Below are 15,563 nucleotides of genomic sequence, written 5' to 3' on the forward strand. Positions count from 1 at the left end.
TGGGTATTGTCATCTGTAAATACATGTTCAGCCTCCCACCAGCATAGAAATAAATTGTCATAGGTGGGGGCACGTGCAGTCCCCATGGCTGTTTTATAGGTTTCTAAGTAAAATTTATTTTCAAGTATGAAGAAGCCGTACTGCAAAATAAATTCCAACAGTTTAACAAGAAATCTTTCATGAATCGTATCATCTTCCAAATTTTATGCTAGAAAGTATTGCACTGCTTGAATGCCCTTTTCATGGTCAACTAAAGTATACAAAGATTCCACGTCAGTTGTAACTAACCATGTTGTCTAATCTATATATTGGTTTGCTTTTTTGGTCAAGCAGCCAATACCTGACGCTAAGGGTCTTCCTGGTGGTGTCTGTTGATTTTTGTGTATTTTAGGTATTAAGTATAATGTAACTAAGTTGGAATTTTGAACAGTTAAATATTTTCTTTTATTTTCGGTTATTATGCACTCATTGAAAGCTTGAGTAAACATATGTGTGTATTTTTTTAAAATATCCCACAGTTGGATTATTCCGTGGTTTAATATAACAGCTTTGATCATTTTGTTTTTTGTCCGCCTCTTTTAGGGCCAAATTACAATTTTCCCTCCTTTATCAGAATTAATAATTTTTACCTCATCCCATTGTCTCAGGTCCTGTAATGCCAATTGTTCTTTATAGGTGAAATTGTTATGTTTGAAAGATAGTTTTAGGGTGGTAATATCATTGCATACCAACTGGATAGGTACAAATATGGATTTATTTGTAATTTTATTTCTTCACTTCTCATTCACAGACAGCTCTGCATCTTCCAATAAAATCTTTTATGGTTAACAATTCCTCATCATTCCATCCCCAATCATTCTCTTTCTTTAGTAGTAGTTTGTGACATAGTTGTATGTCCCTAATAATGTCAAATGTGTCAGTATTGTTGTATGGACAAAATGACAGACCGTTTAATAGTAATGAAATATGATCTTGAGATAAGGATACATCTGATAGATTGATTACACTTAATGATTAGGTGAATCTGTGAATCTGTGAACCTGTGAATATTCCACTTGTGTACAAGGTCCTGTAGGTATTTTGTTCGTCCTCCTCCCTGGTTTTCTGAGTCTAAAAAATCTTTCCTCTTATTATGATTGGATGATCTGTGGGGTCATGGAAATGGAGGAAGTACTAGGGGTACTGGCACTGGTGGAACTACCTTCTTCGCCATGTGTATCAGATACATCCCTTTGTACAATGGTTACTTTGGGATTTCTGGTTGGGTTTTTAAAAAACCTTTATTTATCCATGTATCCATTGTGTTATTAGAGAAATCATTTATATATTGTGTTATTAGACAAATGATTTATATATTGTGTTATTAGAGAAATGATTTATATATTGTGTTTTTAGAGAAATCATTAATATATTGTGTTATTAGAGAAATCATTTATATATTCTGTTATTAGAGAAATCATTTTTATATTGTGTTATTAGAGAAATCATTTATATATTGTGTTATTAGAGAAATTATTTATATATTGTATTTTTCGAGAAATCTTTTACGGTACCAACAGTGTACCAAGGGTTAATACCAGATGAACAATGTCCTGAATATGGGATCAACAACTCACAACCCAGCCAGTTTTCAGGTTTAAAACAGAATGTCATTTATTAAAAGGCTATGCCTAGTATTTATGCAGGTCTGACCCCCCAGATGGGGGGTTGAAAGAATGTTGTACATTAGATTGAGGGACAACGCCCTTTGACAGGCCACAATAGAATCACATTACTTTACTTAGGCAGATAACAAGTTAAACATAAGACACACTTGATCCTTTCTTATCACTGGGGCGTCTGCTCTCTAGATGTGATTAAACAATGGAATGTTTATCACTAACTTTAATGACAGTACACAATAGCTGAGGCTAGTAACCTTGTCGTTAGAAATTAGCTTCTTAAAGCTGAACACAGTTAACTCATTCAGTCCTGACAGAAGGGTCTGTCACATAGCTCCCCCCTTGTGGAACACTCCGGCAGACCTGGCTTGACCCTTTGGCGGGTCAACCTGGGGATGACCGGACTAGGAGGTGGTAGGCATGTCAGTTTGCCGGGGCAATCCATCTGTATTCCCGTTATGAGAGAGAATCCCTGTCCGTATAAATAAGGGTTCAACCTCTTCAGTGCCCCGACTAGGGCTAAACAGTCCTTCAAAATATCATCGTCTTCTTTACGTGGTTTTTGTACCTGCTCTTTATAGGTATCCACAATCCCTTCATACTGACATAGGGTGCCCTTGAGTTGCTGCACCTCACTATGAGTCAGCGTCAGCTTCTCCTCCAGTGTCGCTAAGTTTGTCTTTAAGGTTTCATGTTCCACTCTCAAGCTGGTGTTTTCTGCAGTTTGTCGGTGCAGCTTGTCTAGCAGAGATTCCTGTTCTAAACGTGTTTTTTCCTCTGCACTCCTCTTCTCTCCCGCTAGCACTGTTACATGATTATTTAACGTAACCATTTCATCCTCTACTTGACTCTTCTCCTTCATCAGCGCATTGTAACGGGACTTCCACAAATCAATAGCGGATAGAGATTTACTGAGCTCAGCGTCCTGGCGCTTAGCAGCAGGTGGGTCAGTCTCTGCTGCACGGATCTGGGCACGGGTAGTCACAGGGTTAACATCAGCGGGACCCATGGGAGCATAGGCAGAAACAAGGGGGGCCAAGTCATTTCCAAGAAGAACATCAGCAGGTATGTCCTTTTTGACCCCCACATTCACAGGTCTAGCGCCCACTCCCCAATCCAAATATACCCTAGCAACAGGTAGGCGGAACACAGCGCCCCCTGCTACCCTCACAGCCACAGTGTCTCCAGTGTGCTGTTTCTCAGACACCAAGTTCTTTTGAAGCAAGGTCATGGTAGCACCAGTATCCCGTAGACCACTGACCTCCTTCCCATTCACTTTAACCAGTTGCCGGTTATTCCGGTGGGCAGCTTGCACAAAGTCTGCCTCATGTAGGATGCCCCAGCATTCTTGCGCCTCTACGTAGCGGGCCGCAGGCTGAGGATTACGTGGGATTCCACCCGCGGGTCTTCTCCAGGACTGTGCTTGGTTCGCTGCATTTAGGGGACACTCTGATCTTTTGTGCCCTAGTTGCTTACATCCAAAGCACCGAATAGGTTGTGAGTAGCCCCGCAAATTGAACCGGGCTCTCTGAGGGTAGTTCGTGGCCGGAGGCCGTGTGGTATAGCAGTGCGCTGGGGGTTGGTAACTGGCAGCTGCTGGGGTGACTAGGGGTCTGTACTCCACTCTAGCAGGGGGCTTAGTGGTAGCAGTGTCCAGTTTGCGGGCATCTGTATACTCATCTGCCAGGCGAGCAGCTTCATGCAGGGTGGAGGGTTTACGGTCCCGAACCCACTCTCGAACTCCTGCGGGTAACTTGTCGAAGCAATGTTCCAACAGGAATAGCTGCAGCACCTCTTCCCCAGGTACGGCTTGGCACCCCGCTATCCAGTGAGCTGCTGTGCGGTGCACCTTACATACCCACTCAAGGTAGGAATCTCCAGCTAATTTAACAGTGTCTCTGAACCGCCTCCGGTATGCCTCCGGTGTAACCGCATACCTGGAGAGCAGAGCCTCTTTTACAGTATTATAATCCGCGACTTCCTCATCTGGAATGGCCCGAAAAGCCTCACTGGCCCGGCCGGATAATTTTCCGGATAATATCATGACCCAGTCCTCTGCGGGTACCTTGTGTAGTGCACATTGCCTCTCAAAATCCGCAAGGTACCCATCAATCTCTCCTTCTGTTTCCAGGAAGTTTTTAAAAGCTGCAAAATTTACTTTTCTCTTTTCCACTGGGGTTGCTGTGACTTGGGCTGCTGCCGCACTGCTTTGGCGAAGTAGGTTGGCCTCCACAGCTGCTATGACCCGGTCAATAATTTCCGCAGATGGGTTGGGGCCATAATGTGCCAGTCTTATTTTAACCGCCCGATCAAAGCTTGCTTCTTCGGGGGTTCTGTCTGATATGCTGGGCCCATTGGTTCCTTCGGTCCCTGGTACTCCTTCCATCTTAGTCAGTATTATAATAATCCCCCTCTTCCTGAGGTTACTGGTTTGTGTAGTTGCTCTTCTGGGCGATAAGGTTCATTCCTTCGCTTGCCACCAATTGTTACAGTACCAACAGTGTACCAAGGGTTAATACCAGATGAACAATGTCCTCAATATGGGATCAACAACTCACAACCCACCCAGTTTTCAGGTTTAAAACAGAATGTCATTTATTAAAAGGCTATGCCTAGTATTTATGAAGGTCTGACCCCCCAGATAGGGGGTTGAAAGAATGTTGTACATTAGATGGAGGGACAACGCCCTTTGACAGGCCACAATAGAATCACATTACTTTACTTAGGCAGATAACAAGTTAAACATAAGACACACTTGATCCTTTCTTATCACTGGGGCGTCTGCTCTCTAGATGTGATTAAACAATGGAATGTTTATCACTAACTTTAATGACAGTACACAATAGCTGAGGCTAGTAACCTTGTCATTAGAAATTAGCTTCTTAAAGCTGAACACAGTTAACTCCTTCAGTCCTGACAGAAGGGTCTGTCACAAAATCATTTATATATTGTGTTATTAGAGAAATCATTTATATATTGTGTTATTAGAGAAATGATTTATACATTGTGTTATTAGCGAAATCATTTATATATTGTGTTATTAGAGAAATCATTTATACATTGTGTTATTAGAGAAATCATTTATATATTGTGTTATTAGAGAAATCATTTATATATTCTGTTATTAGATAAATCATTTATATATTGTGTTATTAGAGAAATCATTTATATATTGTGTTATTAGAGAAATCATTTATATATTGTGTTATTAGAGAAATCATTTATATATATTGTGTTATTAGAGAAATCATTTATATATTGTGTTATTAGAGAAATCATTTATATATTGTGTTATTAGAGAAATCATTTATATATTGTGTTATTAGAGAAATCATTTATATATTCTGTTATTAGAGAAACCATTTATATATTCTGTTATTAGAGAAATCATTTATATATTCTGTTATAAGAGAAATCATTTATATATTTATATATTGTATTAGAGAAATCATTTATATATTGTGTTATTAGAGAAATCATTTATATATATATTGTGTTATTAGAGAAATCATTTATATATTGTGTTATTAGAGAAATCATTTATATATTGTGTTATTAGAGAAATCATTTATATATTCTGTTATTAGAGAAATCATTTATATATTCTGTTATTAGAGAAATCATTTATATATATATATTGTGTTATTAGAGAAATCATTTATATATTGTGTTAGTAGAGAAATCATTTATATATTGTGTTATTAGAGAAATCATTTATATATTGTGTTATTAGAGAAATCATTTATATATTGTGTTATTAGAGAAATCATTTATATATTCTGTTATTAGAGAAATCATTTATATATTGTGTTATTAGAGAAATCATTTATATATTGTGTTATTAGAGAAATCATTTATATATTGTGTTATTAGAGAAATCATTTATATATTTTGTTATTAGAGACATCATTTATATATTGTGTTATTAGAGAAATCATTTATATATTGTGTTATTAGAGAAATCATTTATATATATATATTGTGTTATTAGAGAAATCATTTATATATTCTGTTATTAGAGAAATCATTTATATATTGTGTTATTAGAGAAATCATTTATATATTCTGTTATTAGAGAAATCATTTACATATTGTGTTATTAGAGAAATCATTTATATATTGTGTTATTAGAGAAATCATTTATATATTCTGTTATTAGAGAAATCATTTATATATTCTGTTATTAGAGAAATCATTTATATATTCTGTTATTAGAGAAATCATTTATATATTCTGTTATTAGAGAAATCATTTATATATTGTGTTATTAGAGAAATCATTTATATATTGTGTTATTAGAGAAATCATTTATATATTGTGTTATTAGAGAAATCATTTATATATTGCGTTATTAGAGACATCATTTATATATTGTGTTATTAGAGACATCATTTATATATTGTGTTATTAGAGAAATCATTTATATATTCTGTTATTAGAGAAATCATTTATATATTGTGTTATTAGAGAAATCATTTATATATATTGTGTTATTAGAGAAATCATTTATATATATATATATATATATTTTGTGTTATTAGAGAAATCATTTATATATTGTGTTATTAGAGAAATCATTTATATATTCTGTTATTAGAGAAATCATTTATATATTGTGTTATTAGAGAAATCATTTATATATTGTGTTATTAGAGAAATCATTTATATATTCTGTTATTAGAGAAATCATTTATATATTGTGTTATTAGAGAAATCATTTATATATTGTGTTATTAGAGAAATCATTTATATATTGTGTTATTAGAGAAATCATTTATATATTTTGTTATTAGAGACATCATTTATATATTGTGTTATTAGAGAAATCATTTATATATTGTGTTATTAGAGAAATCATTTATATATATATATTGTGTTATTAGAGAAATCATTTATATATTCTGTTATTAGAGAAATCATTTATATATTGTGTTATTAGAGAAATCATTTATATATTCTGTTATTAGAGAAATCATTTACATATTGTGTTATTAGAGAAATCATTTATATATTGTGTTATTAGAGAAATCATTTATATATTCTGTTATTAGAGAAATCATTTATATATTCTGTTATTAGAGAAATCATTTATATATTCTGTTATTAGAGAAATCATTTATATATTCTGTTATTAGAGAAATCATTTATATATTGTGTTATTAGAGAAATCATTTATATATTGTGTTATTAGAGAAATCATTTATATATTGTGTTATTAGAGAAATCATTTATATATTGCGTTATTAGAGACATCATTTATATATTGTGTTATTAGAGACATCATTTATATATTGTGTTATTAGAGAAATCATTTATATATTCTGTTATTAGAGAAATCATTTATATATTGTGTTATTAGAGAAATCATTTATATATATTGTGTTATTAGAGAAATCATTTATATATATATATATATATATATATATTTTGTGTTATTAGAGAAATCATTTATATATTGTGTTATTAGAGAAATCATTTATATATTGTGTTATTAGAGAAATCATTTATATATTGTGTTATTAGAGAAATCATTTATATATTGTGTTATTAGAGAAATCATTTATATATTGTGTTATTAGAGAAATAATTTATATATTGTGTTATTAGAGAAATCATTTATATATATATTGTGTTATTAGAGAAATCATTTATATATTGTGTTATTAGAGAAATCATTTATATATTGTGTTATTAGAGAAATCATTTATATATTCTGTTATTAGAGAAATCATTTATATATTGTGTTATTAGAGAAATAATTTATATATTGTGTTATTAGAGAAATCATTTATATATATATTGTGTTATTAGAGAAATCATTTATATATTGTGTTATTAGAGAAATCATTTATATATTGTGTTATTAGAGAAATCATTTATATATTCTGTTATTAGAGAAATCATTTATATATTGTGTTATTAGAGAAATCATTTATATATTGTGTTATTAGAGAAATCATTTATATATATTGTGTTATTAGAGAAATCATTTATATATATTGTGTTATTAGAGAAATCATTTATATATATTGTGTTATTAGAGAAATCATTTATATATTGTGTTATTAGAGAAATCATTTATATATTGTGTTATTAGAGAAATCATTTATATATTGTGTTATTAGAGAAATCATTTATATATTGTGTTATTAGAGAAATCATTTATATATTGTGTTATTAGAGAAATCATTTATATATTGTGTTATTAGAGAAATCATTTATATATTGTGTTATTAGAGAAATCATTTATATATTGTGTTATTAGAGAAATCATTTATATATTGTGTTATTAGAGAAATCATTTATATATTGTGTTATTAGAGAAATCATTTATATATTGTGTTATTAGAGAAATCATTTATATATATTGTGTTATTAGAGAAATCATTTATATATTGTGTTATTAGAGAAATCATTTATATATTGTGTTATTAGAGAAATCATTTATATATTGTGTTATTAGAGAAATCATTTATATATTGTGTTATTAGAGAAATCATTTATATATTGTGTTTTTAGAGAAATCATTTATATATTGTGTTATTAGAGAAATCATTTATATATTGTGTTATTAAAGAAATCATATATATATTGCGTTATTAGAGAAATCATTTATATATTGTGTTATTAGAGAAATCATTTATATATATATTGTGTTATTAGAGAAATCATTTATATATTGTGTTATTAGAGAAATCATTTATATATTGTGTTATTAGAGAAATCATTTATATATTGTGTTATTAGAGAAATCATTTATATATTGTGTTATTAGAGAAATCATTTATATATTGTGTTATTAGAGAAATCATTTATATATATTGTGTTATTAGAGAAATCATTTATATATTCTGTTATTAGAGAAATCATTTATATATTGTGTTATTAGAGAAATCATTTATATATTGTGTTATTAGAGAAATCATTTATATATATTGTGATAACAAATACCATAATATCACAAAAACAAAAAATGTGAAATAAATGTGATAAAGTAGTGAACAAAAAGTGATCATAAAGTATACTTTTGTGTGAAACCTAAATACTTATAAAAGTTCATGTAAGGATATATGTGTTCTTCCAAAATCTTAACGCTTCTATTTTCTTTTGATCCTCATATGAAAAGAAAGAGAAAATGCCACATAGCGTAACTCTGTAACCTTTTCAAATGCAGAATGTGTGTGTACAAATGCTTACTCACATGAGATGGAGCTATAGCCAAGCTCAGGTTTATGCGCACACGCAATGTTATACTGTTGGGTAAACAGTTGCTTGAACAGGATTTTGAGTAAAAAGGATTTATTTAAAATATAAATATAAAAAGCGCCACAAGAGCTGCAAAGACCACCAAATACAATAGGATCGGCAATACAATCAAGTAATTGCTCACGTTGAGCTTATACACAATACTAGAGACCGTGGTAAGGAGTGCAGAAATTTAACCACACAACCTCCCTCTTAAGAGTCCAGTATATGTTGCTCTCCTTACTGGTGTGCAGATTCTTGGAAGGACGCCAAAGAACAAGGAACAATGTATCCGACGTACGTTTCGCAAAAGAGCTTTTTCAAGGAATGGTGTGCGCATGTCTGAAAATCTTATTTGAATACTTTTGGTTCGTTGAGCCGGATATCCGGTATTTAGTCCTCCATTTTGGAAGTGGGCATAATCTGTTATTTGTAGTCCATGATTATTCTTCCTTAGACTGAAGATATTTCAACAAAAAACTCTAGACAATATATATATATATATATATAAGTTAAGGACAATATTGGTTTACGCAAATCTTCATTTAAAAACGTCCTACACCTATTTTGTTAAAACAATATTTGCTAACATGTCTACTATATAACATATCGGTTAATGCCATTTGCGGATTATTGTGTAACAAGTCAACTCAAGTCACACTTGTCCCTCACCGATATTCCAATATTCCTTATCCATAACAAGTATATACATGCTTATATTGATCAAAACAAGGTCTTATTATTTGAAAAGTATCATCACAATATGTATATATAAATAGATAATCTTCTACACATAATATTATTTGATAACATTCTCAAGCTCAAATGAACATTGTAAATTATGATATGAGACACAGAATTTGTCATGATGTCAATGATTCTTTATATTTTGTGATTATTCCAAATCTACCTATAAATGGATAAATAAAGGTGTCCTAAGTTAGTGAGAGGATTTCACAAGGATGGAAGATGAGTTGTATCTTTATAAGAAATGATGTAACTCAAAGTCCTTGTTAAGGCCGTTCGGTATGAAACTGTCCATAATGTGGATCCATTTCATCTCAAGACGACCCAATTGATTCTGTACATCACCTCCTCTCCAACTACATTCTATCTTCCTGATACCAAGAAAATCAAGAAATTTTTATATTTATATTTTAAATAAATCCTTTTTACTCAAAATCCTGTTCAAGCAACTGTTTACCCAACAGTATAACATTGGGTGTGCGCATAAACCTGAGCTTGGCTATAGCTCCATCTCATGTGAGTAAGCATTTGTACACACACATTCTGCATTTGAAAAGGTTACAGAGTTACGCTATGTGGCATTTTCTCTTTCTTTTCATATGAGGATCAAAAGAAAATAGAAGCGTGAAGATTTTGGAAGAACACATATATCCTTACATGAACTTTTATAAGTATTTAGGTTTCACACAAAAGTATACTTTATGATCATTTATATATATTGTGTTATTAGAGAAATCATTTATATATTGTGTTATTAGAGAAATCATTTATATATTCTGTTATTAGAGAAATCATTTATATATTGTGTTATTAGAGACATCATTTATATATTGTGTTATTAGAGAAATCATTTATATATTGTGTTATTAGAGAAATCATTTATATATATATATATATATATATATATTGTGTTATTAGAGAAATCATTTATATATTGTGTTATTAGAGAAATCATTTATATATTGTGTTATTAGAGAAATCATTTATATATTCTGTTATTAGAGAAATCATTTATATATTGTGTTATTAGAGAAATCAATTATATATTGTGTTATTAGAGAAATCATTTATATATTGTGCTATTAGAGAAATCATTTATATATTGTGCTATTAGAGAAATCATTTATATATTGTGTTATTAGAGAAATCATTTATATATTGTGTTATTAGAGAAATCATCTCTATTTCGTTTGCCTTGCTTGGTCATTTTCAGTTCTGATTCATATTTGTCCAACTTCTTTTGTTTAGCCCCTTCCTCAGACAAGCTTGTTTTTTCTATGTATGTCTGAAAAAGGGGCTAAACCCCTGAAAACATTCACATCTGCATATTAAACTTTGCTATAAGACTCGGTGAGTGCACTCAATTCTTTGAACTGTGTGCTATTTCTGTTGCACCCTGGGCATCCTAAGGTCATCTGGAGTGCTTGTCTGTAAAAGTATATGTGAGCATGTGTGTGTGTAATATGTGTGCATGTGCTACATGTGTGTAGTTATGTGTGTCAGTTTATGTGTGCTACATGTGTGTAGTTATGTGTGTCAGTGTATGTGTGCTACATGTGTGTAGTTATGTGTGTCAGTGTATGTGTGCTACATGTGTGTAGTTGTGTGTCAGTGCATGTGCTACATGTGTGTAGTTATGTGTGTCAGTGTATGTGTGCTACATGTGTGTAGTTATGTGTGTCAGTGTATGTGTGCTACATGTGTGTAGTTATGTGTGTCAGTGTATATGTGCTACATGTGTGTAGTTATGTGTGTCAATGTATGTGTGATACATGTGTATAGTTATGTGTGTCAGTGTATGTATGCTACATGTGTGTAGTTATGTGTGTCAGTGTATATGTGCTACATGTGTGTAGTTATGTGTGTCAGTGTATGTGTGCTACATGTGTGTAGTTATGTGTGTCAGTGTATGTGTGCTACATGTGTGTAGTTATGTGTGTCAGTGTATGTGTGCTACATGTGTGTAGTTGTGTGTCAGTGTATGTGTGATACATGTGTGTAGTTGTGTGTCAGTGTATGTGCTACATGTGTGTAGTTATGTGTGTCAGTGTATGTGTGCTACATGTGTGTAGTTATGTGTGTCAGTGTATGTGTGCTACATGTGTGTAGTTATGTGTGTCAGTGTATGTGCTACATGTGTGTAGTTATGTGTGTCAGTGTATGTGTGCTACATATGTTTAGTTATGTGTGTCAGTGTATGTGTGCTACATGTGTGTAGTTATGTGTCAGTGTATGTGTGCTACATGTGTGTAGTTATGTGTGTCAGTGTATGTGTGCTACATGTGTGTAGTTATGTGTGTCAGTGTATGTGTGCTACATGTGTGTAGTTATGTGTGTCAGTGTATGTGTGCTACATGTGTGTAGTTATGTGTGTCAGTGTATGTGTGCTACATGTGTGTAGTTGTGTGTCAGTGTATGTGCTACATGTGTGTAGTTATGTGTGTCAGTGTATGTGTGCTACATGTGTGTAGTTATATGTGTCAGTGTGTAACGGTACCAACAGGATACCAAGGGTTAACACCAGGGAACAATGTCCTGCATAGGGAATCAGCAATTCACAACCCAGCCAGTTTTCAGGTTTGAAACAGAATGTCATTTATTAAGGCTCATATGCCCAGTATTTATGCAGGTCTGACCCCCCACAAGGGGGGTTGAAAGAATGTTGTACATTAGATGGAGGAACCACACCCTTGGACAGACCACAATAGAATCACATTACTTTACTAGGTAGATAAGAACTTAAACACAAAACACATTTGGCTTTCCTTATCACCTATTCATCTGCTCTCTGAGGGTGATTAAACAATGGACTGTTTATCACTAACTTTAATGACAGTACACAGTAGTTTCTTAAAGCTGAACACAGTTAACTCCTTCAGTACTGACAGAAGGGTCTGTCACATCTACATAGCACACAATACAGCCTATAGACAACCTTTCTTACATTATAGTTCAGAAGTGGCTAGGTTTGCCACACAGTGTATGTGTGCTACATGTGTGTAGTTGTGTGTCAGTGTATGTGCTACATGTGTGTAGTTATGTGTGTCAGTGTATGTGTGCTACATGTGTGTAGTTGTGTGTCAGTGTATGTGCTACATGTGTGTAGTTATGTGTGTCAGTTATGTGTGTCAGTGTATGTGCTACATGTGTGTAGTTATGTGTGTCAGTGTATGTGTACTACATGTGTGTAGTTATGTGTGTCAGTGTATGTGCTACATGTGTGTAGTTATATGTGCTACATGTGTGTAGTTATGTGTGTCAGTGTATGTGTGCTACATGTGTGTAGTTATGTGTGTCAGTGTATGTGCTACATGTGTGTAGTTATGTGTGTCAGTGTATGTGTGCTACATGTGTGTCAGTGTATGTGTGCTACATGTGTGTAGTTATGTGTGTCAGTGTATATGTGCTACATGTGTGTAGTTATGTGTGTCAGTGTATGTGTGCTACATGTGTGTAGTTATGTGTGTCAGTGTATGTGCTGCATGTGTGTAGTTATGTGTGTCAGTGTATATGTGCTACATGTGTGTAGTTATGTGTGTCAGTGTATGTGATACATGTGTCTAGTTATGTGTGTCAGTGTATGTGTGCTACATGTGTGTAGTTATGTGTGTCAGTGTATGTGCTACATGTGTGTAGTTATGTGTGTCAGTGTATGTGTGCTACATGTGTGTAGTTATGTGTGTCAGTGCATGTGTGCTACATGTGTGTAGTTATGTGTGTCAGTGTATGTGTGCTACATGTGTGTAGTTATGTGTGTCAGTGTATGTGTGCTACATGTGTGTAGTTATGTGTGTCAGTGTATGTGCTACATGTGTGTAGTTGTGTGTCAGTGTATGTGTGCTACATGTGTGTAGTTATGTGTGTCAGTGTATGTGTGCTACATGTGTGTAGTTATGTGTGTCAGTGTATATGTGCTACATGTGTGTAGTTATGTGTGTCAGTGTATGTGTGCTACATGTGTGTAGTTATGTGTGTCAGTGTATGTGCTACATGTGTGTAGTTATGTGTGTCAGTGTATGTGCTACATGTGTGTAGTTATGTGTGTCAGTGTATGTGTGCTACATGTGTGTACTTATGTGTGTCAGTGTATGTGTGATACATGTGTGTAGTTATGTGTGTCAGTCTATGTGTGATACATGTGTGTAGTTATGTGTGTCAGTCTATGTGTGATACATGTGTGTAGTTATGTGTGTCAGTGTATGTGTGATACATGTGTGTAGTTATGTGTGTCAGTGTATGTGTGCTACATGTGTGTAGTTATGTGTGTCAGTGTATGTGTGATACATGTGTGTAGTTATGTGTGTCAGTGTATGTGTGCTACATGTGTGTAGTTATGTGTGTCAGTGTATGTGTGATACATGTGTGTAGTTATGTGTGTCAGTGTATGTGTGATACATGTGTGTAGTTATGTGTGTCAGTGTATGTGTGCTACATGTGTGTAGTTATGTGTGTCAGTGTATGTGTGCTACATGTGTGTAGTTATGTGTGTCAGTGTATGTGTGCTACATGTGTGTAGTTATGTGTGTCAGTGTATGTGTGATACATGTGTGTAGTTATGTGTGTCAGTGTATGTGTGATACATGTGTGTAGTTATGTGTGTCAGTGTATGTGTGATACATGTGTGTAGTTATGTGTGTCAGTGTATGTGTGCTACATGTGTGTAGTTATGTGTGTCAATGTATGTGTGCTACATGTGTGTAGTTTTGTGTGTCAGTGTATGTGTGCTACATGTGTGTAGTTATGTGTGTCAGTGTATGTGTGCTACATGTGTGTAGTTATGTGTGTCAGTGTATGTGTGATACATGTGTGTAGTTATGTGTGTCAGTGTATGTGTGCTACATGTGTGTAGTTATGTGTGTCAGTGTATGTGTGATACATGTGTGTAGTTATGTGTGTCAGTGTATGTGTGCTACATGTGTGTAGTTGTGTGTCAGTGTATGTGTGCTACATGTGTGTAGTTGTGTGTCAGTGTATGTGTGCTACATGTGTGTAGTTATGTGTGTCAGTGTATGTGTGCTACATGTGTGTAGTTATGTGTGTCAGTGTATGTGTGCTACATGTGTGTAGTTATGTGTGTCAGTGTATGTGTGATACATGTGTGTAGTTATGTGTGTCAGTGTATGTGTGATACATGTGTGTAGTTATGTGTGTCAGTGTATGTGTGCTACATGTGTGTAGTTATGTGTGTCAGTGTATGTGTGCTACATGTGTGTAGTTATGTGTGTCAGTGTATGTGTGATACATGTGTGTAGTTATGTGTGTCAGTGTATGTGTGCTACATGTGTGTAGTTATGTGTGTCAGTGTATGTGTGCTACATGTGTGTAGTTATGTGTGTCAGTGTATGTGTGCTACATGTGTGTAGTTATGTGTGTCAGTGTATGTGTGCTACATGTGTGTAGTTATGTGTGTCAGTGTATGTGTGCTACATGTGTGTAGTTATGTGTGTCAGTGTATGTGCTGCATGTGTGTAGTTATGTGTGTCAGTGTATATGTGCTACATGTGTGTAGTTATATGTGTCAGTGTATGTGTGCTACATGTGTGTAGTTATGTGAGTCAATTTCTCACCGTCTAGATTATCACTCACTCCTGTTTTCTTTTTATTAGCAGTTTGTATCTGGCTATCTCTGTATTGCTCAATGTCACTGACGGTTGTCCCTGATTTTCTCTCTCACTCTCTCGTTCTCTCTTTCGCTCTTTTTGTTTCACTCTTGCTGTTTCTCTCGCTCTTTTTCTTTCTCTCACTCTGTCTCTCTCGCAATTTCTCGCTCTCTCTCGCTCTGTCTCTCTCTCGCTCTCTCTCGCTCTGTCTCTCTCTCGCTCTCTCTCGCTCTGTCTCTCTCTCGCTCTCTCGCTCTGTCTCTCTCTCTTACGCTTTCTCGCTCTGTCTCTCTCTCGCTCTGTCTCTCTC

General features: G+C 33.8%; 1 protein-coding gene across 1 annotated transcript in view; it reads left to right on the forward strand.

Annotated features, from left to right (window-relative positions):
• Positions 1-15,563, forward strand: part of SHANK3 (SH3 and multiple ankyrin repeat domains 3) — a 565,241-nt gene that overhangs the window by 113,327 nt on the left and 436,351 nt on the right. The window lies entirely within an intron of this gene.

Source organism: Bombina bombina, chromosome 6, assembly GCF_027579735.1.
Source record: "Bombina bombina isolate aBomBom1 chromosome 6, aBomBom1.pri, whole genome shotgun sequence".
Taxonomy (NCBI): Eukaryota; Metazoa; Chordata; class Amphibia; order Anura; family Bombinatoridae; genus Bombina; species Bombina bombina.